Source organism: Melospiza georgiana, chromosome Z, assembly GCF_028018845.1.
Source record: "Melospiza georgiana isolate bMelGeo1 chromosome Z, bMelGeo1.pri, whole genome shotgun sequence".
NCBI lineage: Eukaryota > Metazoa > Chordata > Aves > Passeriformes > Passerellidae > Melospiza > Melospiza georgiana.
In genome coordinates this window covers 10,122,272-10,150,053 of record NC_080465.1, presented here as the reverse complement: position 1 = coordinate 10,150,053, position 27,782 = coordinate 10,122,272, and the positions used below count along the sequence as shown (strand labels likewise).

At 37.4% G+C, this 27,782-nt stretch overlaps 1 protein-coding gene across 4 annotated transcripts in view; it reads right to left on the bottom strand.

Moving 5' to 3' along the window:
• Positions 1 to 22,293: 22,293 nt before the first annotated feature.
• Positions 22,294 to 27,782, bottom strand: part of PRR16 (proline rich 16) — a 139,017-nt gene continuing 133,528 nt past the window's right edge. For all 4 annotated transcript variants that reach the window (XR_009115935.1, XR_009115936.1, XM_058044209.1 and 1 more), the window contains one exon: positions 22,294 to 24,151. The gene's annotated coding sequence lies outside the window, so the exon portion shown is untranslated. The remainder of the gene's footprint in view (positions 24,152 to 27,782) is intronic.

The window sequence follows — 27,782 nt, the reverse complement described above, 5'->3', positions numbered from 1 at the left end:
TTGAAATAGAATTTAAAGGGGCCCGATTCCCAATGTGATTAGTTAAAAGCATGAAGCAACCTCTACTGAAATAATTTATATTTTGACAAACCTTTTTAGAAGGTAGCTATTTTTAAAATTTATACGTGTAAAATTTTACAAATTCTGTACTTGAACTTCTTTTTCCTAAGCTTTCCAAGCAGACAAAGCTTGTCTCTCTTTGTTAATTTCTGTCACAATTTGTAAACTTGTTAATTTTTTAAGAGCTGTACAATTGCATTATTACCTTCAAATACTCCACAAAATGAGAATCTTACTAAGAACTAAGAAATGCATGTCTTCATAGTAAAAAAATATTCAGCTTACTGAAAACATTTGGCTTTATATTTTGAAACATTCTCTTTCCTAGTTCATTGTTTTCCCCCAAGTGCCTTAATCTGCTTGAAACAGTGTCAGTAAAAAAGCCAGTTTTTACTTTTTACTTTTGGTGTGTTAACAAAACAATTGATCCTGGATATGTCTCTGCCTAAAATTAAGGATGATCTTTCTGAGTTGTTTTTCCAGACTCCAGAGTAAACTGATCTGGTTTTCCATTTCTTTGTGAGGAAACAGTCCATAAGTCTTCTCCAGGATTGTCCTCACTGGTGTCTCTGGATTGTTTTTACCTGAATTTTACCTGTAATACAGTCCCCAAGAAAGCTCTTTAATTTTTCTATAATTTTTCCCTAAAAATGCTGTGGAAGACAGTTGGACTGTGGAGGCTGAGTAACAATTTTTTGCAAAATAGGAAGTGTATCAGCCAAAAGGTGCACACTTCTCTGAGAAAAGATTTTAGACAAGTGAGTTTTATATGTAAACCATCTTACCTATGCTTGCTGTTTTATCTCATTTTTTTAAAGCAAACCTGCATTGGTATTTATGTCTCTGCCTGTTTCACAAGCCAAGCGAAGCACCACTTTCTGTGTGTTCACTGCTTGGTCTTGCAGAACCACCCTGATCAAAGCAATGCCATGTCAGATCAGATCTAGAGTCAGGGAAGACACATTAACTCAAGAATTACATCTGAGCTAATAATCCCCAAGTCTCAACAGCGCTCCAGAACTGTAACATCTCTGCACCATATCTGGACCTAACCTAGATTACACCTGACAGCTCAGTGCTTCTGCCTTATTTTGCCATGTGCTGTTCAGGGTAGGGTTAGGATGGATGAAGTCCACACCCCACCCATGCCTACACTGACATAACACTGTCAGTTTCTCTATGTTTCACAGATCTTCCTGTATTTTAAGTTAGAGGTCAACTTCTGTTCAGTTAAGCTTAATATATTCTTTCTTTCCCATCCAGTGCCTGTGTGTCCCCTTTAATGACCACCTGAGTAGAAAATAACCCACCAAAACAAATACGCACACAGAAGCAGGCATCGTGGTAATTAAACTAAAACTGATGGTATCCTGACTATCACCATTTCAAAGCCACCATTTTCATCCTGATGCCTTCCCATTGATTACATTAATCACATTTGCGGTAAAGAGCCAACAACTTTTAGAGACCCAGAGGTGTTTCTTTTTTACCATTTTTCCACCTTTCTCACTGAGGGAAGCTGATGCAGATGTAAGTCATGACAGAAACTGTCACGGGGTATCAGGTAACAGAATGTGCCACTCGTTTGAAAAGCAGCATCATGCTGGCCTCCCAAGACAGCAGCATTTCTTCTGCGTGAGCTCAAACCCTCTGTTTAACACTGTGGAGAAATGCACCTCTGAGCTTTTATTTTATGATTTATACTGCTGGAAGCTGCACTTTATAGTGTATGGTTTTCCTCTGGCATGTCTATTTCATGCTGCAAAATTTTATTTTCTCACAGGCCACTGCAAGATACTAAGCATTCATTTCAGGGGCTGCAGTAGTTTAATAACATTGTTCAAAGGGTTTTCAGTTAAACTTTGGCAGCAGAGTAAGACAGGCACAAGTTTCCTTTGGAACACTGTTGCCACCGCATTTCATACTAAGCAGTGTGGCTCAGTTCAACATGTGGGAAATACTTCTGGTATCTCGCATCATCTGGAGTTTCTTAGAGCTACAAAGACTTTGAGGTAGCAGAGGGTTCCACAATACACTGTTTGTATTGCAACATTGTGATTACATGCCTTCAAAAATTTAATGCAATATATATTCTTTTTCTCTCCTCACCTGGAGCTGCCTGTAACCTCACACTGGTTGCAGCTAGAAGCCTAGGTGCTGTATGCCCCTGTTTGTTTGGCCAGAACAGAGGCTTTTTATGCCTCACACATTTCTATCACTTATATGAAAAGCCTTTGTAGAATGTGGTATATCTTATTTTACTGCACCACTGTAGCTCCGTTATGATCTAGAGAATATAGCTAGCCCATTTTCTTAGGGATTATGTATCTATCTATCAATCAGATAAATGTAGCCTTCAAGTTCAAATTTTGCTCATAATGAATAGTCCTGCTAGAGAAAAATAGATTAAATTGTGCCTTAAATTACACAAAAACCTGTCAGTTTATCTCTGTGGTCCGCAGGACTACTCCAAGTATAATTTAGGATAATTTGGGGCATGCTCCTTTATACAATTCAATATCTCCGTATGATTCTCAATTCACTGTTTACAAATGTTCATTATATTAAAATATCCTTCAGATAAAGGAAAATTACCATATAAATAACTTCCAGTCTTCATCTACATTCCTATTTCCAACCCATCTAGGTTTTTTCATAAGACATTTTTGTACAAGAAATCATACAAAACTTAAATATACTTATTATTATTTTTATGTGAACTGATTTTATGACTCTTGGCTAAAATAATAGGAATGGGTACTGAAATGGGCTAGCAAGGACATCTTAACTGAGGTGAATTTGTTTCTATCTGAGCATTGCAGTGTTTTCAGCTGGAAGTTTAAGAAGCGTGCAATAGTATCACATCATTCTAACAATTGTTTTGTTCCCTTAGGAGACAAAAGAATTTGATTTGCATGTCAGTATTTTCTCTGCTTACTCTTAATGTGGAAACTGTAATGACATCAGTGAATAAAAAGAGGCTAATGTAATTAACAAAAAATGTGGCATAGGTTGATTCGAATTGACAATAACATACTGGTATTTTTCCAGTTTAATTTCCACTGGAATGCAACATCTAACCAGAGTCATATTGCAAACTTCAAAATTTGGGATGCTTGCCTTTTTAATGCTTCCCCCCACCTCTTTCCCTACCTGCCTATCGAGGTGGCTGCAGCTGTCTCTGTCTATGGAGCTTGGAAACTTCACTCCTTGAGCCCTTTGTCTGGAGCCAGATGTGTCTGGTTATGGCCAAGAATTCCAAAAGTGAAACGTGGAAGCAGATAACACAATTCCATAGGCCTTGTTTCCTCAGGGAGCTATGCAAGAAACCAAGAGAAGAACATGAAGTTAAATTAAAATAAAAGAACCAGTGGAACCTTAAAATCCACATGGCCAGCTGATTCAGTAAAGACAAGCTTTGAGCAAAAGGTGAAGAATCTTAACAGTATGTGTGTTTTTCTCCCAAGGTTTCAATGGAAACCTAAAGCCTATACTCATCTAAATCTGCACAGATTAGCATGTCAGAGCCAGACCTGTGCTTTTTAAAATTACTGCTAGCTGCTTTTTAATTTGTGGTGTTTTAGACAGAGATTTAATGGACGGGTTGGATTTTATCTGAGCTGTTATGGCTGGCTGCTACAGAGAAAACAACCCAAAATCTGAAATAAACACATCTGGACTAAAAAGATCAAACGCAAAGTAAAATACTAATGCCTGTTCTGCTGAAAAGCACAAACATTTTGGGAATGAAGGACCTTTGATTACAAAGTCAGGACCAGCTACCAGATTCACTGTAACAGCATGCAGATGTCAAATATTTCTTTCTATGCCCTCTGCTTTACTGTGCCACATCCCATTCCCTCCTGGAATCTATTATATCATCTAGGATATAAAGAGAGTTATTCTGAGCTCTCAATAGGATGACTAACATAATTTAATTGATTTATGAGCAATGTGCTTTGTGCTAAATCACAGCAGATACAACTACATTACTTTTGCTTCATCCCTGCTAAACATTTAATTCCATAGCTATGTGTTTAAAGTTGTATTAAGATGTAGAATGGTCTCAAAAGCAATATTCTTCACTGAAATACACTTAATTAATAATAAATAAGGAAGAAGCCTTGCCCTCTTTTCAGTCCTTAGCATTATTTTAAAAACTATTGTAATTTCCACTCTCTATTTTAATAGAAAGAACTGAAACAGGTAACTTCCAATATTTTGGTTCTATTTCCTTGTAAATGGATGAATTTGTACTTCATCCTGGCTTGGAAACAGCAGAACATTGGGGAAAACTGAATTTAGGTGCAGTGTTCCAGCTCCTTGCCACAAGGAACAATTGCAGATATTTGATTTTTGGGACAACATTACTCCAGGGCACAGAACGACCACACAGAAACCAAAAAAACAAAAAAACTGTTAGACTGAAAATGTCCTGTGAGTAGAGCTCAGTGTCTGAAAAGCTGCAGTTATACTGAATATTGCCAGATAAGCTCTTGCATGTTGACTTTAAAAATAAAAAGCAGAACCACCTGCAGAACTAAAATATGGGTACAAAATTTTTTGCTCCTAAGAATAATAGTTGATGCTGTATCTGGGTAAACTTTAACTACAGGATTAGAAGCCAATGAGAACTCTTTCCAAAGCACACTCATAACCTGACCAAAATATCATGTATTGGGGATGAAACATTTATCCTTTTAAGCAAGTCTCATGGCAATTCCACAGTGAATCAGGTGATTTATTTCTTTAAGCATTATGTCAATGGCCTCTTCAGAACCTTCTGCACTCAGCGAGAAAAGGAGCATCTTAAACATTTTAATCTTGGTGAAATAGACCATTTCATAAAGAACAGACCAAAACAGATGTGCTTCATAAGAACTTAAGAAAGTAAAAATTCTTCTGCTGTAGGAATGGTAGTGATGAACTGCAAAGTGTTTTGGTTGACAGTTTACATCCTAAAAGGGGGACTGCTTGATGCTATTCACATCTTCGAAACGACCAAGCAATTTTTAGCATGAAAAAGAGATATTAAGCAAGTTTGCTATGTGGTTTAAGCTGTCTTAAGAGGCGGTTCAGCAGCGGAAATCCAGGAACCATACCAGCATCCTTTAATGAGATAACATTGCACAGAGCACCAGAAAATGCTCTATTGATCACAATTTTGAGATGATGCTTGAGAAACACTAAACAGCCTGAAACAAGGCTGAAACACACAGCTTCCATGCTGTCACACCACAGCAACTGCCTCTGCCTCTTTTCTTCTTACATTGGTGAAACAAAGTACCTTGGCTGCACACTGAAATGACAGATTTTATTATGGCTCCATTGTACACTCACTGCAAAGTCTCCAATACATATGCTTTAAGTTTTGTTCTCTGTAGAGGGAAACTATATTACAGTTCTATTACTAATCTGTTAGTGAAATTAAGGGCTCAAAGCCAACAAAAAGATTGCTGTTGTTACTACACCAAAAGATTTATGTAGGAACATAATGAGGTTTTAGCATGTAATAAACTCTTTTTAATAAAAGGATGATGATGTCCTAGGTTTGTGGAGTAGGGTATTTAAAAAATAACTTGCAATTGCATTTAAAGTAAGTTCAGTATTAATGTCAAAGTTAGATTGTTTAAAAACACTTAAAAAAAATAAAAGAAAATGAAAAACACCTTTTAAACAGGAAGGCACGCATTTGACTGAGACAAGAGGTGCAGCCTTTCAGAGCTGTCTGTAAATAGCTATTTGTGATGCACAGGGAGCCAGTACATATCCTCGTCTGAATAAGTCTTTTCTTACCTACTTTATTCAGTGTAGGAGCAAGATGCTTTAGTGTCCACTGTCATCAGAATATCAGTGACATTCAGGTCATTGAAAACATTTTGATTAAAAGGGTTTGGTTTTTTTTTTTTCTGTAGCATAAAAGAAAAACACCTCACATTTATCCTGTTTAGAATTATTGAAGTCTCTTAATTCAGCAAAATAGAATATGCACGCTTTTAATGACCAAAATGGTGCATTATTTTGGGCTCTAGTGGACTCCTGATTTGAAATCTCCAAATGACTGTGGAATCTCACTGGTCTAAAAAAGTGCAAGTTCTTTACTCTCACATTCAATCATGGCTTTTTAGCTGTTCCTTACTGACAGAATATATCATATTAAAAAAAAAAAAAAAAAACAAAACGTAAAATTGAAGTGATTTTGAAAATCTTCCAGAGACAAAAACAGTCCCAAGAGAGCCAACACTCATTTAGGGACAGACAGAAAAGGACCTCGTTTTGCCTAGGTTCATCAAGTTCCCATCCTGACTCAAATGCCCACGTGTCATTGGTGCGCTACATGTTGTAACTTTGCACCAAGTGTGTAGCTGCTATCTTTACAATTGTGAGCAAAATGTGGTTTTGATTAAAATTAGCAATAAACCAGGACTCAAATTTTATTGCTCTGGAAACTTTTTTTCCCAACAGGACCTGGAAAATTAAAAGGTTCTTCTTTACAAAGTTGTAATTAGATAGAATAAAAAGGAATAGAGCAGAATAATTATTTTATTGTGTGGTGGCTAATTTGTAAATAGGTAAATTTGTAATATGAGGTAGGTCAGAATTCTCTGACCTACCTCATATTACAAAGAGAGTAGATTTGTAAAATAACCGGGAGTGACTGTTATGTACTTTAAATTTGTCAAAACATACACCAGAAAAGTGTCTTGCTTGGTATATTAGGTCAATTCCAATATGACTTAATTAAGTAATATTAAAATTAGTCTCCAAATACTTTCACATACCAAGAATTTACTTTGATGGTAGACCTACCAGCTCTAGAACTGTAAGAATTTCTTCATACTTACATAAAGGGCCTGATGCTCAGGTGTACATCCTTCCATCAATTTTAAACTGCTGCCCATGAACCCAAATGGTTTCTTAGAGGTGAAACATAGAGAGTGATGAACTGCTTGGTGCTGCTACACTGCTGAAAGGCTTTTGTGGGCATTCGGAACAGCTGATGTTAAATTACCTTTTACAGATGTGATAAAATATTGAGTATTTTTAAAGTTAAGTCAGATTAAATGGTATAAATATAACTGAGATAAAACCAGAGGATTTTTCTTTGACCCGTATTTCCTTATTCAGGAGTATATATTTCAGTATTTCCCAATTCTGCCTTTATATCTAGGTACTCAAGATGCATAGTTTATCTTATTAAAGTTTCTATAATTAAGATAGATGGATAGAGTTACTACTTTCTGAATGCCATCTCCTATGTTGCAGGACAGTTAAAAATCCTGGGGTTTTTTTTGTTTTGTTTTTCTTTTTTCCTTTTGGCTGGTAGTTTGTTTGGACTTTGGTTTGTATGGGGTTTGTTTGCCTGGGGGCTTTTTGTGGCCTTCTTTCCTTTTTTTGGTGGGGGGTTTTTGGTTTTTTTTCAGGTTGTGAAAGTAGTAGTGATCAGTCCTACTGTCTTGCAAAAATAGTGACGCTGATTGTTATTCCTCTGATAATCCACTCTCACCTTGCACGTAAAAATGCAGCTTCTGAGTTATATTACAGTAGCAAATCACAAGAAAAAATAAAATCCAGCACCTAGCTGTCACTGTAGGAAAGTTGGATATGAGAAAGTAAATAGTAATGATTTATTTCCAAACAATAATAGCACAACCATATTAAAAAATGAAATTTAATACTCTGGTTCCTATATGGTACATGCAGTGTGAGAACAGATATGTATACTTTGGCCAAATATCAAAATAAATTGAGCAAAATCTATCAACATAGCCAAAGAACTCAAACCTGTAAATAAACACTGGGGTCTCAAAGAGCTTTTCAATTAGTAGAAAATGTAGTGCTATCAGTTTTCGGTTTTTTTTCTGGTGGAATTGAGATTGAAGAAAAATTCTATTTGTTCAAACAGGCTTGCCTTCCCCATCTGCCTTTTAATTACCATCCTAATTTAAATTTATTAATTTAATTACTTTTCCCACTTGTCCATCCCTCAGTGCTGACAAAGACAGTCTCCATATTCAGTTTCTGTGTGCTGTTACTGCTCTTCCATTTAGTTTCTCCAAAACGCCCTCCTGTGCACATTGAGTCAAAGCCTTTATATCCAGACTATTTGAAGCCACACACTTTTTAATTTTTGCCTTCATTTTATCCTACATTTATCCATTAAGACATATTATTTCTCAGATTCAACCAGAGAGTTTTCTCTCTATGTCTACAGAAGACCCTAGTTACTATATATGTCATTTTCAATAATGTCCTTATATTTATCTTTCTGAAATACTGTTAAATAATTTGCCTTTGCCTAGAGCTTAGTTTCTCCCAAATGATTTATGGGTTTCTCTGAGGTTCTTGGATTCCAGCAGTACATAAGACATAAGAAAATATGCTCTAGAAAACGTGGAAGTGGACTTTGAGGCACAGGAATTCTTTTTATACAGAATATGAAAAGAGGAGGCCTATTTATGTATTTAAACTTTTTTAGCCTCTGAAAAGCTACTAAAGGTGCAATTGAAGGTATACAATCCTGTCTGTATGCATAATTGCTAACTACCAGAAAGTCACATTTTTTGGACTGACTTTTTTTCCTGCCAGTGCCTGAAACTCTGACCTTTAGCAAGACATCCAGTCTTCCATTCTAATGATTCCTCACCTTCCTTCTTCCCCCTTCCCTTCCCTTCCCTTCCCTTCCCTTCCCTTCCCTTCCCTTCCCTTCCCTTCCCTTCCCTTCCCTTCCCTTCCCTTCCCTTCCCTTCCCTTCCCTTCCCTTCCCTTCCCTTCCCTTCCCTTCCCTTCCCTTCCCTTCCCTTCCCTTCCCTTCCCTTCCCTTCCCTTCCCTTCCCTTCCCTTCCCTTCCCTTCCCTTCCCTTCCCTTCCCTTCCCTTCCCTTCCCTTCCCTTCCCTTCCCTTCCCTTCCCTTCCCTTCCCTTCCCTTCCCTTCCCTTCCCTTCCCTTCCCTTCCCTTCCCGGAACTTCCCTTCCCTTCCCTTCCCTTCCCTTCCCTTCCCTTCCCTTCCCTTCCCTTCCCTTCCCTTCCCTTCCCTTCCCTTCCCTTCCCTTCCCTTCCCTTCCCTTCCCTTCCCTTCCCTTCCCTTCCCTTCCCTTCCCGGAACTTCCCTTCCCTTCCCGGAACTTCCCTTCCCTTCCCTTCCCTTCCCTTCCCTTCCCTTCCCTTCCCTTCCCTTCCCTTCCCTTCCCTTCCCTTCCCTTCCCTTCCCTTCCCTTCCCTTCCCTTCCCTTCCCTTCCCTTCCCTTCCCTTCCCTTCCCTTCCCTTCCCTTCCCTTCCCTTCCCTTCCCTTCCCTTCCCTTCCCTTCCCTTCCCTTCCCTTCCCTTCCCTTCCCTTCCCTTCCCTTCCCTTCCCTTCCCTTCCCTTCCCTTCCCTTCCCTTCCCTTCCCTTCCCTTCCCTTCCCGGAACTTCCCTTCCCGGAACTTCCCTTCCCTTCCCTTCCCTTCCCTTCCCTTCCCTTCCCTTCCCTTCCCTTCCCTTCCCTTCCCTTCCCTTCCCTTCCCTTCCCTTCCCTTCCCTTCCCTTCCCTTCCCTTCCCTTCCCTTCCCTTCCCTTCCCTTCCCTTCCCTTCCCTTCCCTTCCCTTCCCTTCCCTTCCCTTCCCTTCCCTTCCCTTCCCTTCCCTTCCCTTCCCTTCCCTTCCCTTCCCTTCCCTTCCCTTCCCGGAACTTCCCTTCCCTTCCCTTCCCTTCCCTTCCCTTCCCTTCCCTTCCCTTCCCTTCCCTTCCCTTCCCTTCCCTTCCCTTCCCTTCCCTTCCCTTCCCTTCCCTTCCCTTCCCGGAACTTCCCTTCCCTTCCCTTCCCTTCCCTTCCCTTCCCTTCCCTTCCCTTCCCTTCCCTTCCCTTCCCTTCCCTTCCCTTCCCTTCCCTTCCCTTCCCTTCCCTTCCCTTCCCTTCCCTTCCCTTCCCTTCCCTTCCCTTCCCTTCCCTTCCCTTCCCTTCCCTTCCCTTCCCTTCCCTTCCCTTCCCTTCCCTTCCCTTCCCTTCCCTTCCCTTCCCTTCCCTTCCCTTCCCTTCCCTTCCCTTCCCTTCCCTTCCCTTCCCTTCCCTTCCCTTCCCTTCCCTTCCCTTCCCTTCCCTTCCCTTCCCTTCCCTTCCCTTCCCTTCCCTTCCCTTCCCTTCCCTTCCCTTCCCTTCCCTTCCCTTCCCTTCCCTTCCCTTCCCTTCCCTTCCCTTCCCTTCCCTTCCCTTCCCTTCCCTTCCCTTCCCTTCCCTTCCCGGAACTTCCCTTCCCGGAACTTCCCTTCCCTTCCCTTCCCTTCCCTTCCCTTCCCTTCCCTTCCCTTCCCTTCCCTTCCCTTCCCTTCCCTTCCCTTCCCTTCCCTTCCCTTCCCTTCCCTTCCCTTCCCTTCCCTTCCCTTCCCTTCCCTTCCCTTCCCTTCCCTTCCCTTCCCTTCCCTTCCCTTCCCTTCCCTTCCCTTCCCTTCCCTTCCCTTCCCTTCCCTTCCCTTCCCTTCCCTTCCCTTCCCTTCCCTTCCCTTCCCTTCCCTTCCCTTCCCTTCCCTTCCCTTCCCTTCCCTTCCCTTCCCGGAACTTCCCGGAACTTCCCTTCCCTTCCCTTCCCTTCCCTTCCCTTCCCTTCCCTTCCCTTCCCTTCCCGGAACTTCCCTTCCCTTCCCCTTTTTCATTTTCCTTTCTCTCAAATAAGTTGTCAGTCCCTGCACTTGCTTTAAAGGCTGACACTGTACTTACATGAGATGAGCATATTTCCATTTATGATGACAGTGAAATTTTCTTTATGTGTTCAAAACCAAATTTCCATTCATTCATAAATACATTTATTTCATTTGCCATTTAGAGCACTTCAGCAGTGCTTTAGCAATGCTAAAAATTATTCTTTCTGAGTGCTTTGCTTATGTTATTAGCACACTAACCATTATTTATCCAAAAAACACTCTAATCAAAGAAATAACTATTATGGATTCCAAGGAGTAAATAGCCAGGGATTCAGTGCTTCACAGTCAGACTGAGACCCTCAGTTCTAACTGTCAGTAAACATATTCTGCCTTCAGATGATCATGATTTACATAAGCACTCTCGGAGAAATATTTATTTCTGTAAATGCAGTGTTATGAGCGCCCAGAAAAAAAAACCTTAGCATCCCATCTATATTGGAAATTGGAACTAGACAAAAATCATCATACGTGTTCTAAAGGAAAGTCATCCTACTTTTTGCATTGTACAATATTATTGATTCAGTTATGTTGCCTCAGGAATACTCTTTACCACAGTATGTATCATGTCAAATACTTGATTCCAATAGTTGTTGTCATTCCATTCTTCAGCAAGATATTAAATAAAATAAATTGCCCTTGGCACAATGACAATGAAGATAAATGTCAAAACTGCTCCATCCAAAACTAAATGAAAAGTATCTAAGCATGAAAGATCAGTGTGTGCAATCTTTGTGGCACTAAATAATGTACTATCTAAAAATTTCAAACATCAGAATTGTAATTTTTTGCAACTTTTCTCCAACACAAAATATGTTCCTATAAATATAGATCTATATATAAAATAATTAAATATAATTGTAACAGAAATTGCATTATGCTGCCTTGCTTGAGCAAAAAAAGAGCTTATTTTGGAAAAAATTTACTAAAAATAGATGAATGCAAAAAAACTATGAGGTTTGATTAACACTGAAACAAAAATAACAGACAAGAATTTAAGGGGATAAATCTGGTTGCATACATTCTCGTTATCCAAAAACTTCAAAGTATTCTTGGTATCGAAAACTTCTCAGCAAATATAAAACACTTTCAAAATACTTGCATCATCAAATTAGAAGAGCTTTCAGACACCATAATAAATAGTATTGTAAAAAAAAATCATAATATTTAAATCCCTAATGGGCAAAATTTAAAACCTGATAATAATAATAATAATAATAATAATAATAATAATAATAATAATAATAATAATAATAATAATAATAATAATAATAATAATAATAATAATAATAATAATAGCAAAAAACCCACAAGACATCCCCCTGGTAAACTGATTGTTTCTATGAAGATGAATCAGTACATGAAAACCCAGCAGGAAGAACAGCAGGTGATGACTGCAATCTTTATCCTTTTGTATCTGTGTAGTAAGTACACTTTCATCAGATACATGAATCCAGAGGGTAGAACAGAATGTATTACCTCTGCAGTTCAAGCTTTTGAAAATCCCTCTGTTCTTCATATTTTTGCCTGCAGCCCTAATCCTTCTTTCCTTAGAGATGTCATTAAATTGCATTTCCTGTTTCAATCAAAACTAAAATATCATCCCTCAAGGATTATACTCATGCCTATTTCCTATTAATGGGGGTCTGGAAAAATTTCAAAGACATATTTTAGCTTAGAAAGGCTCATGTTTAAGTCATATATTCTGAGTAAATATATCTGCCCATGTCTCAGCTTTGTCAATATGATTCTCTCAAAAGAAAATTATACTGGTTGCTTCATCCCAAGCAGAATAAGTTGCTAGAGTAAATTCTAAAAAAGAAGAGCTGCTAAATATTAATGCAGGCAAGTAGAGATGGTAACTTGTTTGAATCGAAAAAATATGAAAAGTTAGGAAATTGTTATCTTCTATTCATCTAGGCAAACCTTTCATTCTAGTATCAGTGTGGTTTCTGATTATGGCAAATGTAACAAGGCCAAACAATTGTTTTTTCCTATATGTGTTACAAGACTCCTTGTAAAATTAAGTATATCTGTTACCTTTAATGTTTATGCTCCATCCATGAATATTGCCCTAAATTGCTAAATTTTTTTAAACATGACCATGTTTAGTCAAAACTTATCTCAATGATGTGGAATAATGAAGGATTCCTCTTAGGTAGCTTTAGTTAAAGTTGAGTAATCTAAATCAGCTTCCCATCTGCTCATGCTTCATGCAGCAGAACAATGTATATTCAGAAGATAACTCTATTTCTCACATAATAGCTTTCAAACAATGAGAAAGAAATATTATTTTTTCTCAGCTCTTTTTCTACCCACACTTTACTGAGATCCTCAAAGGAAAAAAAATTCCCAGTCATTTTTTAATTCAGGGGCTATCCTACAAGGAGCCAAACACACATTAAAGACTCAATCTGCTGTTGACTAGGAAAAACAGTAGTAGAAACGAGAGAAGATCTCATTTTAATGTCAGCGAATCCTTTGGCATTATACTGTCAACAGAAATTAAAAATAATGTGAGAATAAATCATCTTTATACCTGTAGCAGGACACACATATTTGCATCCTGTTACGTATCCAGATTAAGTGGAAGTCAAGTCCCAAGCAATTTAACTTTTTTCTGCCCTTTGTATTGATTTGCCCACACAGATAGTCATCTACTTTCATATGCATATGGGTTAAGCACAAATTAATTAAAAGCAAATTTACATAATATATTAAAAGAATTTCTATGCTTGCCTGAATGACAGACTATTTTAGTCTCAAAGCTTCATTCAGCAAAACAGGTAATATTCCATGTTTGCAAATTTTAGATTTTTTTAAAGCCTTTCTGCAGTAACTTGAGCAAATATTTACACCCTTCAAAATTCTGACAACTAAGTATTTCCTGCTGAGTCATCCATCCAGCTGTTTCAGGTGGCCTCTTTGACATTATTCATATGTATCAAGGAATCCCTTGATCAGAGGCCCTTGGTCCATTACAGGGATTTTGACCATGTGGAATCTACTGAACAAGTAATACAAACCTTAAGCATCGTGGAAACATCTTCAGAGCACTGCATTTGAATTTCTAACGTGAACTTAGGGCCCAGCCAGGGAAAATACTCTGTTTGACCAGATGCTTAAAGAGGAAAACCACCTGTGACCGTCAGTTTGGGTGGCAGTGACCAGGAGAAGATGAGATCAAGATTTGGAGAAAGGCAAAGAACAGCCTTCTGGACAGAAGATTTTGTTTTCAGGACAGCAGATTTTTACTTATCTAGAATATTGCTGATTAATACCCTTGGAGCCTCGTACAACGACCATCCAGAATAATTAGCTGACTTTTAAAGAAAAATTATTTGGAGCTCAGGAAAAGCTCCAAATCCAGGTCCAGAAAATGACCCCTTTATGCAGGTAGAGCAGAAATTTCTGTAAAAGGCCTGAACCATTACGCAGGGAACTTACATGCTAGAAATCATACAGGAAGTGAAAACAAGGACAGAAATCAAAGAAAGACTATAAAAGTGTTGCTCATTCTGTTAAGGATAAAAAGGCCAATACCTGATTAGGGCTAAAATTAGTTAGGGACATAAATGTAATAGGAGGAGCTCTTACATGTATGCTAATATCAGAAGGAAATTCACTGAAAATACAAACTGCTGAATGGGAGAACCAATTGACCGCTAGATTATATGGAAAAGGCTGAATTATTTAATGATATTTTCACCTCAGTCAAAGCCTACCTTTTATATTCTGTAAATACCTGTCTTATTTTGGATGCAGGCTTACAAGAGGCCAAGAATTAGCTTAAAAATGTTGAACTTAAGTACAGGATGCCAGATCAAATTGAGCTTGACACCTCAAGGGGTCAGAGGTGCTGACTGCAGAGAACACATGGCTACTATAATCTATTAAAAATCATGGAAATCAAGAAAGGTCCTCACCAACTGAAAAAAGACAAATATTATATTCATATTAAGACAGAAGGGAGACAAGAGAACATTTAAAAAAGCAGTCTCACCTTTTACACCATAAAGTTCACAAATAGCATTGATTTGGAATTAATTTCTGAGCACACACAGAGAACAATGCAATCAGGAACAATACACAGAGATTTATCAGCAGGCAAATCACACTCTACCTGTATTAATGACTGCCATGATGCAAAACGGGATGAGGGATCTGGATCTGAATTGTGACATAGAATGCAAACTTGACAAATCTCTACATGATGCTGAGAAAAGTGACTGACATAGCAAATGACAAAAATTAATGTCAGCAAGATCTAAGGAAATGTATGGATTTCGCTTAGGAGGCAGAAGGGCCAAGATCTGCAGCTAGGGTAGAGTATATGCAGAGGGTGGAGAGTGACTGAAGGAGCTGCAAGGACCCGAAAGGACTCGAGGGTGAGAGCTGACCACGAGGCCAGCAATGTGCTCCTGCCCTGAGCTGATGAACGGAGCAGAGCCTGCAGCAGAGGCTGTGGGGGACCCAAAGAACACGACTGGCACGGGGAGCGTGAGTGGGATGGGCTGCTTCCAGTCTGGTTTGTTTTGCGGAGAAAAGAAGAAACTTTACAACTTTATAAAAGTTGTAAAGCCCGGTATGTTTATTTACGACGCGCGCCGGACGCAAGTCCCCCAACAAGGCAGGCGTGCCTCTGAAGACCTCGAGTCTTCTTTTATCCCCCTTCCAAATGCATATGCATACAGTTTCACAATAAGTTCATACATATTCATTCCGTGTGACATTTAGCACCAGTTCTTCTTTATCAAAGGAATTTCTAAGTCGGGGGCAAATCGACCTTGTGGTCTTTTCTGTTTTTCTTTCTCTGTCTCCTTGCTGTCTCGGCATGCGAGTTCTTCCTTCAGCTTTGGCCTCACAGACTTTTCACCTCTCTTAGACACTTCACCTAATTCAGAATGGATCTTTACTCTGTCTCAGGTTAAAGCTAAGGGCCTTGTCTGAAGAAGCAGAGATAAACACCTTGCAGCAGAAGCAAACAATACGAAAGGGACTACAGAAGGGACAGTGGCCTTGAAGAGCAAGATGGATAGACCAGGTTGTATGTATGGAAAAATGTGTTCATGATAAAACACCAGTATACACAGAAAGTGTGGCTGCACCATCAGAGAAGGTTATGAAGTCAAAACTTTGGCTGATCACCTCCAAAGCAAAACCAGAACACTTTTTAACCAGAAAGACATCCTAACCAGACTTTTTCAGCATTGTTTAGCTTCATCTGCCCTAACTGCAAATGTTTGAAAGTTTGAAGATAAAATGATGATATATATTTTACCCCTCATTAATTCAGATTCTGCAGGCATCAGTTCCAGAAATCTAATGTTCAGTGTGCCTTCTCCTTTTTCATGTCACAATTTAGATCTTTTAGCTATATCTAATAATGCATTTTCAGTTCATTTGTGGCTGCATGTTTCAAATGTTTTAATTTGCTTATCTTTTTGGTTTTATTTTTGAAAATACCTCCTTTTTGCTACTCTATATTTTATCATTGTTTTGTTTACTGTATCCTTGAATACAATAAAAAACATGAAGAAATTTTAAATCCTAATTACAGACTTGTTTAAGTGTGAGGTAGGATCCTCTATAATGTCAGAAAAGTAATAATTGTGCAAAGTAAAAAAAGGGAGTTATATAGTGATTTCATTTAGTTAAATTCATTCCACTCAAAACAACACATGGGTAGTTCAAAAAGAACAAAGCCATAACCAGCCAGATGGAAATACTTCTCATCCATTTACAAGATATTCTAAATTAACTTAGAAATCTCTGTTTAAACAGCCTGTAGTTAAGATGGTGTCCTTAGTTAGCTTTTGCACACAAATACTATGCATTTACTTTAACAAAAGATAAAATCAGTACAAATAACTGAACTAAAATAAGCCTGTTAACCATCCTGCAATATCTCCTGCTCAGCAAAAAGAAGAGGGCATACGATCAACAGAAATTAATTCCCAGCAGATTAATTAAGTTTGTTTTATAATGTCACAGTGACAACTGTGGTTTGAAAACAGAGGAATGAGCTAAGCAGAAGTCTCTTTTAGTAATATGAAAGCAGAGAGCATTACAGAGAAGCTGGAGAAGAAGCAAGCATTTTTTCTAGAAATAGATGAAAAACAATTTTAAAACCAAATGTACTGTCCTGTTTCATCAATAGCACTACAACTGTAAGAGTGATAGTCACAACAGTAATGAATATTTTGCTCACTGAATTACAATAATTAGAAATGATGCACTTTTGCAGATACAACAACTTAAAACATTTTTCTCTAGGAAAAAGACCTTATTGTACAATTGTTTTTCCACAATATATTTATTGCTGTTGCAAAATCTGTTTAAATGGAAAAAAATAATAGGCAAGATCAAATAAATTTCATTGCATTCCACGTTATATATAGATTTTGGTTCATTTACAATCTTAGATTGTCTAGCAATTTAATTTTCAAAAGTTTTAAATCCTGGATTTTAAATCCTGACTGGGTCTTCTAGTAATATATTTTAGGTATTAATCTCTCTAAAAAAATAAAGTGTCAAAGTCTCCACTATAAATAATGGGTTTGTCATATGCCCAATTGCTGTCAGTTTGGTGGAAATGAGTGAAAACTCCCCAGCTATCCAAATATAGGTAATTCAAAGGGAGTTTGTCTGATCAATGTGGGGCTCAGATTCTCAAAATCTGTTTCTCAATCTGATTATCCAGGTGGTTTCCACTCACAGCTTTCAATGCAACTATATTTGCTGGTAAAGGATATTTATTTCAGAGACAAAATTAAGGAAACAATTAAACAGATTCATATGTTTATTTTAAAGAAATATGTAATCAGCACTAATCAAAAGACTGTTTTGTTTTTTTTGTTTTAATTTGGGATTGTTTTCCTTCCTGAAACATAAATCTCTTGCTTGACATTAGTCTTCTTAATAACTACACCTGTCTATTAAATCTCAGTAGATAAACCTCAATGTACCACATTACAGAACAGGTGAATTTTCAATAATGACATAACCCCCAGAACATCATCCTTTACCCATCTTAAAGATTTTTTTTCCTATGCCTTCGATGAGAAAGCTCTTGGCTGGTTTTGCTAATTTGTTTGTGCCTCTGTAAAGTACACAGTACACGTTGCAAAAGTAGAATTTTCTGCTCCCTGGTCTCAGTTTATGTAAATGGAAACGTAGCTGTCATTGATCCAGAACACACATGTAGAAATTAATCTTCATTATACTCACCCTGACACAAATGTGTCTTCACTAGAAGCAAAATCAGGATCACTTCATTTAGCAACTCTCAATTACTATTTTTCTCTTTCTTCTCACAGCCCCTCATTCTCATAAACTTTCAGCACATACAATATGTTTTGAGTGAAGGAGTTCCACAGCTTCCCTCCACATTGCTTAAATAAACACTTTTGTGTCATTTTTGAGCTTCCCAGTGGCTGGATTTGTTTGATGACCCCTGTTACACACTCGATGCCATTCATGATCTTGTCACTCTACTTCTCTTTCACACCTCTGTTGAGCAGAAGAATTATTACCTGCTGTCACTTCACAGAGAGAATCAAATTGTACCATTTTATTTTTCTACCTTTTCATTCATTCTCTGAAGCTTTTTCAGTTTGATCACATTTTTTGTTTTCAGTTTGATCACACTTTTTTTGTTTGTTTGTTTGCTTGTTTGTTTTCCAGTCAAGGAACTGGGCATAGCATTTAAAAAGTTAAATATCATATTAGGCTATTGCATATCTGTTGCATACAATGAAGTGTGCAATGTACACTTATTTTCTCTGCTGCTTTCTTAATAAATGTTAACTGCATACTTCCATTTTTTCTGCCCTCCTAAGCACAAGACCAACAATTTCACAAAAACATTTAACTGCTAAATTAAAGCTAAGTGAAATATATAAAATATAAGATTGTTTTAGTATCAGTTTATATTTATCTTCATTCAATTTAATTTTTAATTTTAATAAAATTAATTTAGTCAGTCATTCAGGATCTCCCCTATTTACCACCTTTATTAATTTAGTATGATCACCAAATTCGCCACATAGTTATATACTACTTTTCCAGCATATTCACATGTTCAAATATATTTTTAGACACATGGATCACAGAATATGTCCCTTGGAACCTCACTCTTGGCCTCTGTCGCCTGTGACAACTGACACAAAAATCACTATTTTCACCAATATTTTTCATCTTTTTATGAATTCAGGAACTTTCCTCTTAGCCAGCTGCAGTTTCTTTTGTGTTTTCTCTTAGCCATCTGTGCAATTTCCTGTGGTGTTTGGTAATATTGACACCGTTAGATGTGTTCCAGCTCTTTTTAGAGAGATACTATTGAAGTTTGAACCCTTTTGCCTCATACTGATTTAATGGACCATACTCTTTCAATATAAAACTGGCAACATAGTTGCAACCTCACATCTCAAAAGCTATCAAAATAACTTCAAACAAAGAATTTCATTCCACAGGCACGATTTGGCTACTTCATCCCGGAGTGTCTTTAAAAATCTTAGCTTTATATCCCTTCATTTTGTTTTGCACCACCTCAAACTGGCAAACCATGACTTCATATGAGCTCCCCCACAAAAAAAAATAATGTGTGAGAACCTACAAAAGTTCTTCCACAGCACGAGCAGAGTTAAAGTGTTCTGACCATTTTGTTCCTAAAGCTTCTTGCAAGTGCTTCTGTTTTCCTTGATTATCTTTCAGCATTACAGATGGTCTCCCAGACTTCCCTCTGCTCTGCTGCAGAAACAGAATTTCTTAATTCTAGTTTCTTTCAACTATTTTAATTGAGAAATATCTTAAGTATCTTTGAGTTGATTTGATTAATGTTGCTCTGGGTTTGTTGTTTGGGTTTTTTTTTTTTATTTTAAATTTGTATTTAGTCTTACATTTAGTCCTTACACTTTCTTTAAAAATCTTCAGCTATCTGAAGGACATCTTGCCCTCAGTAGCCTCTGATACCCTGCTGATTAGCCATGTGGTTTCCCTTTCACCCTTTCTCAAGCCTTTCTAGCTAAGCAGAGTGTATTTACTCTCTTCCTTCAAGAATAACTTGAATAGTCTCTATGCCATCTGCCATGACTTTACCCTATTCCTTCCAGATTCTGCTGAACAGGAGTCCTTGTTTATAATTATCTTTTCTGAAATTCAGCCCAGCTGTGGGGAGATTTCATGGCTTCCTTGCAGATCTGCAAGGACATTGAATCTAGAGAGAGAAGTATTTTGAACAACATCCCTTTTTCTCCCCTCTCATGGCATCTTCAAGAGTCCAGTTCATGAAAATCATTGATTTAGTCTCAGCAGTCCTCTGAGATTCCTTCTACGATCCGGTCTCAGTAACAGCCTCCTCCCTAGCAGGGTGGCTGTCCTTGCTCCAGCCCTCCTCAGACCACAGCTCACCACTGCCTTGTGGCCAGCTTTCAGTAACAACATCACTGCCTCGCTATGTACCCAGCACATCACTGATCAGAGGGGGAAAAAAGCAAACCCTGTCCCTTGGGGACATTCTCAACATGTGACACTCGGAGCAGCTCTGTCAGGAGAGGGACACTTCTATATCCCCCTGCTGATCACCAGGTTTTCATAATCTTTGCCTTCCGCTCTGTAAAAGAGCTATTTTAACATATCCCAATTTTTCTCATGAAAGATGGTGATCCTTGCCTTTTAAAACTTTCCAGGGCTGAAATTCTGTCTTGTAGACAAGTCTAGAACAGTCAGCATTTTATTTTGCACACCTCATCCTTTCAAGCCTATTGGCTGCTCCAGGTGCCTTTTCAGATGCCAGCTAAGGAAACAACGCACTATTACGCCACAACTATTTCTGTAGGCCTTTCTTATATGCACGACACAAATACCCACAAAAGGACCCATTAGTTGCTGAAAAGTCATCTTAGGTGAAAAAGTTCTGCTGGTCTTCTCAGTATGCTTGGATGAACGTAACGGAAATACCACAATTTTTTTGCTGTTCAACAGATAATATAATTATCTCCTCTGGTTTTAAACTACGAAATTTCAGTGATAATTATTTGCCAGCAATTTCTGAAATTGTGTTGAAATGCTATCTGATGGGAGTATCTGCGCAATATACAGACATCATCTCAATTTATATCCAATATTGAATACTTATCTAAGGATTTAATTTAAATCTACAAAAATCAAGAAATTTCTGAATTTCTCCCAGTGACACTGCTAGTAAAATAAGACATGATACATAACACTGTATGAGTGTGCATGCACACTGAAATTTACTTTCCAGCATGAAGTCCCAGTTAAGCAGAGGTGCAAATAACAGCATGTGATTAATGAGACCTGTGGTTTGCAGTGTTATCTTCCAATTACATCTGTCACTTAAATTACGCCTACATGTTGGTATCTGTTCATCATTTTTGCCTTGCACAAATTACATAAAACCACTCCTGAGACGAAATCATTATTTTTCATATCTCATGTATTTTTCTAAAGAAAACTGAGCATTGTTTTAGGTGGGTTTTGTGCAATAAAAATTTTACACACAAGCTGATCTAGAACTCAGCATAGCAGAAAAGTATTTGCAAGTAGTAACAAATTATTCCACTGGATTTTTATTGGGCTATTTTCAAATACAGGTGAATGCATTTTGTTCACAAAAATAAGAGCTTTTTCAAGTGTTATTATTAGGCAATGATGGAAGTGTTCGAATTATTATTCTGAAATTTTCTTATTGTTTCAATAATGTTGTCCCCTTCTTAAACAACTGAATACTTGTCTCAAAGAAGAAGCTCTCCAATTTTAAAATACTGATCATCCTAAAAAGGAGGAAAACCAAGCCCATGCCAGTTATGTGTCCAAATAACTTATTCTAATGACACAGGAATGACATCACAGTAAGAACACTATAAGCCAAAAGCTGAATTGTGTGTGAACAAAACACAGACATCATTCTTTAACAAATACAAAGGTTTCATTTATCCATTGCACCAAAGGAAATTGACCACTTAACTTTCATTAAAAGAGTCAAATCATAAGATCATCCCAATTTTTGCCAAATGAGGGAGCCTAACATAAACTTACTTAATTTTCTGATTCCTTGACAAACTTCAAAAGCTGTTTATGGCTTCAGAGTCACAAGCAAAGACAGAGGTCAGGTCTTTCACCAAAGAATACAGTAGCAAGAGCATCTTTTCCAGTAACAGGACTTGTGGCACTTACTTCAGCAGAGCTGGCATTTCACTCATGAGCAGGTAAGGGTGCCATGCGTGCACACGCACACACAAACACACACGCATTACACTTGTTAGCACATTGGAGCAGAGCAACACATTTTTAAGACATCTGCCCTTCACAAGGTTAACCCACAGATTTTTTGAAAATTATTTCTGTTGTTGAAAGGTATTTTTTCTGTTAGTGAGCACTTAAATGCTTCCATAAAGCAATGAACTGGAAAAAAAAAAGCTATTCAGCTTTTTAAAAATCAGATACATATAACTGGACTTAAGACAAATTATTTAAGTGAACTGGGAACCAAATGTATTACTTTTCTCTTTGAATTACACATAGGCTAATGGACTAAGAAAAAAAGGAAAAAAAATTTATTCAAAACAGCTCTAGCATTGAAATGTTCAATAACTCTACAACAAAACACTGCGTAAGTTTGATAACAATGAATGTTCTTAACTGCAAACTGTAGATTGTTCTAATAAACAATCTTTTATTCTGTAGCTTTTCAAATTATGAGCAAATAGTATCAAATTCATGGTCCTGTCAGTATGCCAAAACAAAGAAAACACCAAACAAAAACCTTAGCACACACACCCCCCCAGAAAAACCCAACCCCCCGATGATTAAATCAGTTTTTGAGTAAAATGAGACAACTGGCAAAAGGTCTTTGTATAATTTGGGAAACCACCATTATTTGACTACATTCATTTCATTCTTAAACATCCAAATTTTCACTTAGTAAAACTCATTGATAATAAAAACCCTATCCCATTATATATTTAATTTCTTCCTGTGGATATTAAAATAAACTATGTTCTGAAATTAAGAGTTAAAATACCTCCTTTTGTTTTCCATACATATTTGCCTATATAAATATACTTCATCATTTTACAAATTACAGTATTTATATTAAAGCTTTCATTCAGCAAATCATTACAGCTTAACAAGAACAAACAATCCCTGTGTTTTGGTTCTGTCTTTAAATCACTTTTGGAGATAATGAAAACCAGCCAAAATGAGTGACTGCAAATAATACAAACAACACATTTATTTAGAAAAATAAACTGAAAATGTTGCTTGTCTGTTAGATTTCTCCATGAAGTATAGACAAATGGCTAGAAAAATTTTATGTCAAGTACATATTACAAATGACTTCTTTAGCAGTAACTGGGACTAAATGTCAATGTTCAACAGGAACATTTTTTGATGTATAATTCAATAGCTTAAACTTCTCAGCTGCTAATATGATAAAAAAAATGGATGCTATTAAAAAAGATTATATCCCCTTTTTAAATACACCCTATCATGTTGCTGCTTTTTCATATATATACATATGTATATATGTATGTATATGCATGTATTTATTTCATCCTAAGAAAGGACCATAATCCTTTCTGTGAAGAGATCCCCATAGTGAAAGAGAGCATAAATGTCTTTCTTCAGTTCTAACTTTTTAATTCCATTTGGAGCCCTGGCAAAGTATAGCTTGTTGTGGTCAAAAATCTCCTGGGGTCATCTGTGCAAATGGTGGCACACATCATTACCCTGAATGGAAGTGACAGTGCAAATAACAGAAGTGCATCGAGATGCAATCTCTAAGAGCAGAACTTCCTCAAAGTCGGGTGGAGGACAGGAGACAGCATCCTTTTAAGTGACTTCACTTATGCCCTGTTCCTGTATGGCTTTGAATATATACAAGGGACGACAGAGGTCTTCTTCCCCACGGACAGTAACATTTCTCTGTTACAATAAATGCATCCATTTTCTGATATTACTTAAGTGCTTCCTTTTCCCTTTTGGCTACATATTGAAATATTTGTTGATGCTGGCTGTACCCATGAAAAACTCCTTGTTTGGTACTCTCCTTGCTCAGCACAGGACTCAGGTGTTAGGCCTGGAAACAGCAGTTTCTGCAACGGGGCAAAACATTGAGCTCTCTTATCCTTCTTTCCCACTCAATGGAATTTAAGGCTGTGGCTGCTGCCAGGACTCAGCTTGTAGCTGTCAGATCTGAGAGAGATGATTCAATGCAGATTACACTAGTGCTCAGTTGTGCTCTGACTTCAAGGGTTCTTCCATTCTCCACTAAGGGTCAGGTTTCCTGGTTACTTCTCAGATCTGGCCTGCAAGAAGTCACAATGATGAATCTGATACGCAAATTAATTGACGTGCCTCCAAATATAGATATTCCTTCAAGCCTGAAGGTGCTGTTAAAAAGAAAAGAAGGGCAAAGTTACAAAAAATGTTACTTTAAAAAGACAAGTTAATAAACAAAATATAATTTTTAATTACCATTTCACTTTTCATGTAAGCAGGAGTTCAAAAAATAATGGTATTTTGAAATGATCTTTTATAGTAGCACTTTATTATGTATATAAGCCTTTTTTTTCTGGGGTAAATGGGTTTGACTTCAGTGGTGTCTTTGAAATACCCTTTTTCAAGGTGATTACTTGCATCTCCTGTGAAATCTGGACTCTAATACTTGTTAATAAATTAAATAGAAAATGAACTCAGCAGAAGCTCCCCATCTGACAAGTAAGTTTTCTAGTCACAAAAATACTATATATAATTCTGATTTGGGTCTTTCATATTCATTTTTGTGAAACTGTTTTAATTTTTATAAAACACTAATAATGCTGTAGTCTGATGCTGAGGTTCACTGACCTACTGAGTTTTCCTAGCTTTATTTATTAGGGAAGATAAAGCAGCAGTATCTAAAAAAGACACCTTATAATACTTGTTGGTAGCTAGGACACTAATTTAGGTTAAAGTATTAAATTCACACCTCCTGAGGAAAAGAATAACAACTTCCTCATGCACTTTTGGTGACTTACACCTGAAGGTACAAACTTCAATGAGGAGGACGATCACTTCTTTGCCATTAGCTTTGTGAATCTAGCACCTCATTCACATTTCCTCACACTTCTTACTTGAACCACTTAAATTGATAAAGATTTTCATGGGGTAGGACAGAACTTCACTGTCAGACAAAAAAAAAAAAGGAATCTGAATTTTGTGTAATGTAAATTCTTTTTGGCTTTTCCCCCAGCACTAAATGAAAAGATAAAACACTTAGTGAAATTTATTTAACATTCAGAATTGTTAGTGGCCCAGTGTAACCCAATAGCCTGGCAAACATGGCAGATTTGTGATACCACTAGCTTAGCAGGAAGTTGTTTTCCTAGTCAAGTATTCAGGGTTTGACTCACATTGTTAATGAAAAAGAACCATGTTCTAAACATCTGCTAGCAGCTTACTTTTAAACGGAAGTCAGCCTTCATATCACTACAAACACACAACACTTTCTCAGATGTCACAGTTTCAGGCTTCAATTACGTTTGGGCTAATGATTCCTGTATGTTATTATCTCATAAGAATCAACAAAAAAGACAATATTATCCTTAAATGCAGCTTATTTCTCAGGAACAAGATTAATATGGTACAACGAACATACATTTAAAATAATAACAATAATACTCACAAAAGACATAATGCAAATAGAATTTTTTGTCAGAAAACAACTTAAATTCTGAATACAATAAAATACAATGCCAAGCACAGTAGACACGAAGAACAATATGATCTTTTCCTCTGAGTTGTAATTCATAAAAATAGACAATATCATGCTGTTATAGTTTAATCCCAGTCAGCAATTAAGTAATATGCCGTTGCTCAATCACTCCCTACCACAGAGTGAGGTGGGGAGAACTGAGGAAAAAAATTGATGAACCCAAATAAAATGAAAATATTTTAATAATAACGATAACAAAAACAACTGTAACAAAAGTGACACTTTAAAAAAAGAGAGATAAATAAACCTCAAGAAAGAAAAGGGATAGACAATTCAATATGGCTCACCAGCTGCTGGCTGATATCCAGCCTGTCCTCAAGCCGTATGATCAGCTCCCACCCAGCCCCCTCAGTTCATTGGACATGAGTTTACGGTATGGAATGTGCCTTTAGCCAATTTGGGCCACCTCTCCTGATTTTGCTCCCTCATGGTTTCTTACGCACTTCCTCACTGGCAAAGCAGAGGAAGCTGATTTAGGGTACACACTACTTAGCAACAACAGAAACACCAGCGTGTTAATCATCATTATTCTTATTTTAAATCCAAAACACTACTAAGAAGAAAATTAACTCCATCCCAACCAAACCCAGGATGACTGCTTACAAAACCAGGAAGTGATTTATCAAGTATACTTGAATTTCCCCGTCATTTCTGTCATAGAGTTGTCAACCCACACAATTCAATTCATTCCATACAACCATGTGACATCCACCCTCATTTCATCAATATTCTACCAAGAAGAAAAGACTGCCCTCTTTTCTTTATACTAACTGTGCTAAAGAGTAAAAACTATGAAAATATTTTGCACCTTTCCATATTAATAAAGAATACGTTTAAACTAAAAATTATGGTTAAACTTGCTCAGCGGAAAATTCATTAGGTACCAATGCCTGCATCAAAAAACCAGCTGTTCCTCTTGCTACCTCCCCCAAAAATCTGTATTTGCAAACCATTATTGTACACATGAAGAAGTGAGCAGCAAGAGAAAGAAGGCCAGTCACTGAAAAAAAACCACCTGCCTACTAATTACTGACTCCTATCCTGAATTGTGTAGCTTTTAATCCTATAGTCTGCTATCCTTTTGATAGCAAGGCTGTACATTCAGATATGTACATTTAATTCATCCTTACAAAATAATTTTGTTACAGCATACCTTATCAATAAACTCATAATAAAACTCTGATCCTATTGAAGTCATTATTAGGGAGCTAGGGCTCAGACAATTTACAGGAAACCATTTTGTTCACTCAGGTCCCTTCTTCTTTTCAGTACTTGGGCAGCATTGCCATGTCATTCTCTTCCTTCTACAGCATCATTAATAAGTCCCAAAAGCTAGAGAATCAAAGAAACCAATGTTGCTCTTCTCCCCATTATTCAAAACTAGATAACCATTCTTCTGTACTAAAAAATAAATTTTAGTTTGCTGCATGTATTACCTGAAAACCATCTATGTCCTTCTGCTTTTTTTCTGTTTGTTAGAATCTTAAAAAACTGAGAGAGAGTCTAGTCTCATCTACAAGGAATCCTCCTTCTCATCGTGGCCATGACCATATTGACTCTGGACAAATTGCTAAGCAGAGCCCTGTGAATGGAAAATGTTAAGGCACAAGGCTACTAAGGGAAGCCTCCTTTCAGCCTCAGGCCCATGAAACGGCTGCCCCATTCTCAGATGCAGAGAAACCACTGCATTTATTGGTCTTTAAATAAAGTCTTTAAATAAAGACCAATAAATCCAGTGACATGCTTGGAAGACATCAAGAAAATTACAGAGAAGACATCACCAACTTTGAAGAGATATGTGCAGTGAGGATGTCAATAATCACAGAAAGGAATACTTTTAGAATGGTTTCTATACTGGGCCTCGTGCCCTTTATCAAGAAAAAAAGAGAAAACAACTACGAAATGTATTTCATGTTCAATTGAGAAAGGGAGATTTACTTGATTCTGACTAAGCCATGTAATTTCTCCATCTTTTTAAGTCTGGTAGAAGCACCTGAAAGACCAGCCGAAAAAAAAAGCTTTGTTATTTGGGCTATTTTAGCCCAGACAGGATTAATTTGGACATATGCTATTACCTGTTTTAAGGACACTGCAAGTCAGAGCACATGCCCCGTTATTAGTTCTACTCACATATTTTTTGCTAGGCACAGAGAAAGCTCTCAGCAGCTCTTCTCAGAAAAAATCACTTTCATGGGTTGCTCCAATGCAAAACCAACACTGTTGTATAAGTTACTTACTTATTCCTGAAAGATACAGAAATATTTAGA